The following is a 5,478-nucleotide window of genomic DNA, read 5'->3' as shown; positions in this document are numbered from 1 at the left end:
AGAAATGTTTTCTCATGCTGGACCAAATTGGGTGTGGATGGGTATGTGGCTATAACCCTCTCAACACTTGATTTGGGAAATGCATGTGGTATAATCATTGACCATACTTCATCTCTTCTCATGAGCAATTGACCAAGGAATTGGCTATTGATCAAGATTTGAGAGATTGAACCACAAGAAATTGTTGTTCAATCACTTAAGATTTCCAAGGAGACCAATGAGTGCATTGATTGAGGAAGAGATGAGAATGAAATTGATCCGGAGAATGCAACATCTCCTGAGCCCAATGAACTCCCCATTTCTGATCTTACCCATTCTCTTTAATTTCTGCAATTTACTTTTATGAGCAATTCCCCCATTCCCAATTACAATTCTGCAATTTACTTTCAGTCATTTACTTTCCCAGCCATTTTATTTTCTACAAGTATCAACTCTATTTATGGATTCGCTCAACTAGAATATTCCTCTAATTAATTTTGCTTGATTAATCAATCCCTGTGGGATTCGACCTCACTCTATTGTGAGTTTTTACTTGACGACAAATTCGGTACACTTGCCGAATGGAGATTTGTTGAGAGACAAGTTTTCCCATGATCAAGTTTATGGCGCCGTTGCCGGGGATTGATTGTGCATCGACAATGATTACATTAGAGGATCACTAGATTGAGTATTTTTTTTGTTTTGTTTGATTTAATTTTGTTTGAGTAATTTGTTTTCTGTTTTAGTTAATTTCTCCCCTCCCCTGTTTCTTAGTTTTTCTTTGTTATTTACAATTCAGTTCACTAACCCCACTAACTGTTTGATATAATGCATCACTGACACTAACAGTAATCCTAACGAAATACTCTCTGCATTTCTTTTCTTTGCTTGTACTCTGTTGGTTGTATGACAGGGAGAAGAGGCGGGGCTTCAACTTCCTTTGATTCTGAACCTGAGAGGACCCTTCTTAGATTAAGGAGGGAAGCAATAGGGAAACGTGCAATCGGTGCTGAAGAGGAGGAGGAACACTTTGAACTAAACATGGAACGCAACATAGAAAACCAACATGAAGAATAGGCTAATAACCATGGGGGAGGAGGTAGAGCAAATCCTGGTGGGGAGGATAGAAGAGTCCTGAGCTCTTATATCAACCCAAACCCAGGGAACTGCGGAAGTAGCATCCAAAAGCCAACAATCCATGCCAACAATTTCGAGCTAAAACCTCAGCTCATCACTCTTGTGCAGAATAATTGCTCATTTGGAGGAGGTGCTCAAGAAGATCCGAATCAACACTTGACCATCTTCTTGAGGATTTGTGACACAGTAAAGTCCAATGGAGTCCACCAGGATGTCTATAGGCTGCTCTTGTTCCCTTTCTCACTCAGGGACAAGGCATTCAAATGGCTCGAATCCTTCCCAAAAGAAAGCCTGACAAATTGGGAGGAGATAGTGAATAAGTTTTTGGCAAGGTTTTACCCCCCGCAAAGGATCAATAGGCTGAGAACTGAAGTACAGACGTTCAGACAGCAAGATGGGGAGACACTTTATGAAGCTTGGGAAAAGTTCAAAGACCTAACAAGAAGGTGTCCACCAAGTATGTTTAATAAATGGGTGCAGTTGCATATCTTCTATGAAGGCTTGTCATATGAATCAAAGAAAGCAGTAGATCATTCCTCTGGAGGATCTTTGAACAAGAAGAAGACCATTGAAGAAGCTATAGATGTCATTGAAACTGTAGCTGAGAATGACTACTTCTATGCTTCCGAAAGAGGGAACATTAAGGGAGTAATGGAGCTAAACAGTGTGGATGCTCTGCTGGCTCAGAACAAGCTCATTACCAAGCAGTTAGCTGACCTCACCAAGAAGATTGAGAGGAACCAAGTGGCAGCAATCACCACCTCATCAACAACCCAAGAAGAAGTTGAAGAAAAGGACCTTGAGCAAGCCAACTACATTGGGAATTCACCTAGACAGAACCATGATCCATACTCCAAGACATACAACTCTGGATGGAAGAACCACCCAAACTTTGGGTGGGAGAATCAGCAAGAGCAAAGCCAAGACCAGAGACGTTACAACTCCAACAACAATGCAGCTTATCAACAATTCACACAGAGGACACATCAATACCCCCACATCAACACATCTCATCCATCTACCCCTAATCCCAACCTACCATCATTTGACGACAGAATCTCAAAGATATAAACCCTCCTTGAAAGCATATGCAGAGACATCCAAGACAGTAAAACATTCCGAGAGGAAGTGCAGTCAAATATGCAGAACCAAGATGCTGCCATTGAGAAGCTTGAGACACAAGTTGGTTACCTATTCAATCAGACTTCTAGCAACAACCAAAGCAAAAAAGAGGAGTGTCAAGCTATCACTCTTAGGAGTGGAAAGGAACTGAAGGAATTTGACTAGAAGACACTAGAAGAAGACTCAATTGATGAAGGAGAAAAGCAAGATGGAAATCAAGCCACAACTTTTAAAGTGCAAAAAGAAGAAGGGAAACTGAAGCCGGATGTCCCGAGAGTTCCATACCCTCAGCAATTGAAGAAAAAGGGAGATGACAACCAGTTTTTGAGATTTTTAGAAATCTTCAAAAAGCTACAAATCAACATACCCTTTGCTGAAGCAATAAAACAAATGCCTCTCTATGCCAAGTTCTTAAAGGAGTTCATGACTAAGAAGAGAAGCTGGAAGAACAACGAAACTGTGATACTGACCGAAGAATGTAGTGCTATCATTCAACACAAATTACCCCAGAAATTGAAGGATCCAGGGAGTTTTCAGATCCCCTGTGTCATAGGTGAGATCACAGTAGAGAAGGCTCTCTGTGACTTAGGAGCCAGCATCAATTTGATGTCAGTAGCCATGATGAGGAAGATGAAGATCAAGGAGGCTAAACCAACAAAAATGGCCTTACAGTTGGCAGACCGATCATTCAAGTTCCCTCACAGCATAGTAGAGGATTTGTTGGTGAAGGTGGGAAACTTCATATTTCCAGCCGATTTTGTAGTGTTGGACATGCAGGAGGAAGCCAAGGCCTCCATTATCCTGGGAAGACCCTTCCTGGCCACTGTTGGAGCTGTCATTGATGTCCAAAAAGGTGATCTTACCTTAAGATTACACAATGAGAAGATGACATTCAATGTATTCAAGGCCATGAGTTACCCACCAGAACAATTCGGGGAATGCATGAGATTAGATGCACTTGAGGAAGAAGTGCAGGAGAGCTTCGAAGATGAAGGACCAGAAGAGCCAGAGAGAGTCATGGAAGAGGAGTATGAATCAATTGAAGAGGTGGGAACAGCAGAAATTCATATAGAAGAAGCACCAAAAGTAGAGAACCAAAAGTCAGAAGCACCCAAACTTGAGCTCAAGGCACTGCCACCTACTCTCAAATATGCATACTTATGAGAAAATGAAAGTTACCCAGTGATCATAAGCTCATCCCTCAGCCAGAATCAAGAGGATGAACTACTCCAAGTATTGAGGAAGCACAAGAATGCCATTGGATGGACTCTTGCTGACTTAAAAGGAATCAGTTCAACCATATGCATGCATAAGATACTGCTAGAAGAGGATGCCAAACCGTCCATTCAATCTCAAAGGAGGCTGAACCCAATCATGAAAGAGGTGGTGCAGAAAGAAGTTATGAAGTTATGGCAGGGAGGGGTGATCTACCCTATCTCAGACAGCCATGGGTCAGCCCTGTACATGTTGTCCCAAAGAAGGGAGGAATCACTGTAGTTCCAAATGAGAAGAACGAATTAATCCCTACAAGGACGGTTACTGGATGGCGGATGTGCATAGACTACAGAAAACTCAACGAAGCTACATGAAAAGATCATTTTCCCCTTCCATTCATGGATCAGATGTTGGAACGACTTGCAGGCCACGCATATTATTGTTTTCTTGATGGTTATTTGGGATATAACCAAATAGTGGTTGATCCTAGAGACCATGAGAAAACCTCATTCACTTGCCCATATGGAGTGTTTGCCTACAGGCGAATGCCATTTGGGCTATGTAATGCACCTGCAACTTTTCAACACTGCATGCTTTCTATCTTCTCAGACATGATAGAGAAATTCATCGAAGTCTTTATGGATGACTTCTCAGTATTTGGAGATTCTTTTCCTAGCTGCCTACAGCACCTTGCCTTGGTATTGAAAAGATGCCAAGAGACCAATCTGGTCTTGAACTGGGAGAAATGTCACTTCATGGTGACAGGAGGAATAGTCCTTGGTCATAAGGTCTCTAACCAAGGCATTGAGGTGGACAGAGCCAAAGTGGAACTCATCGAAAAACTTCCTCCACCCAGTGATGTCAAGGAAATTAGGAGCTTTTTAGGGCATGCTAGTTTTTACAGAAGGTTTATTAAAGATTTTTCAAAGATAGCCAAGCCCTTAAGCAATCTCCTTGTATCTGATACACCATTTGTCTTCGATGAAACATGCATGTTAGCTTTTGAAAACTTGAAAATGAGATTATCATCTGCACCTATCATTTCCCCATCTGACTGGAACTTACCATTTGAACTGATGTGTGATGCATCTGATTTTGCAATAGGGGCAGTGTTAGGATAGAGGAAAGACAACTTAGTCCATGTGATATACTATGCCAGCAAGGTCCTTAATGATGCTCAAAGAAATTATACCACAACCGAAAAGGAACTGCTGGCAATAGTTTTCGCATTTGACAAGTTTAGATCGTACCTCATTGGTACAAAAGTGATTGTTTTCACAAATCACACAGCACTTAAATATTTGTTTGCTAAGCAAGAATCAAAACCGAGACTAATAAGATGGATTTTATTATTGTAGGAATTTGATATTGAAATCAGAGACAAGAAATGAGTGGAGAACAAGGTAGCAGATCACCTCTCCAGAATCCCTCAGGATGAAGGTGGGGCACATGATACTCATGTGAACGAGCTCTTCCCTGATGAGCAATTGATGGTAGTTCACAAGGCTCCATGGTTTGCAGACATAGCCAACTTCAAGGCAACTGGGGCTTTACCACCAGAGATACATAAACATCAGAAAAAAAAAGCTCATGAATGATGCAAAATACTTTGTCTGGGACGAGCCATATCTCTTCAAGAAGTGTTCAGATGGAGTCCTCAGAAGATGTGTTTCAGAAGAAGAAGGACGAGAGGTCCTATGGAATTGCCACAGCTCAAGTTATGGAGGCCACTTTGGAGGGGACAGAACTGCCACAAAATTTCATCATAGAGCTGGAATTGTTTGATGTGTGGGGAATAGATTTCATGGGGCCGTTTCCAACTTCATATGCAAACAAGTACATCTTAGTAGCTGTGGATTATGTCTCCAAGTGGGTAGAGGCGATTGCAACTCCAACAAATGATAACAAGGTGGTTATGAACTTCCTCAGGAAGAATATCTTTAGCCGGTTTGGAGTCCCAAGAGCCCTCATCAGTGATGGAGGGAGCCACTTTTGTAACAGACCATTAGAGGCTCTTCTCCTACG

The sequence above is a fragment of the Arachis duranensis genome, chromosome 9 (assembly GCF_000817695.3).
Source record: "Arachis duranensis cultivar V14167 chromosome 9, aradu.V14167.gnm2.J7QH, whole genome shotgun sequence".
NCBI lineage: Eukaryota > Viridiplantae > Streptophyta > Magnoliopsida > Fabales > Fabaceae > Arachis > Arachis duranensis.
The sequence above is the reverse complement of the archived record's forward strand: the minus strand, read 5'-3'. Positions refer to the sequence as shown.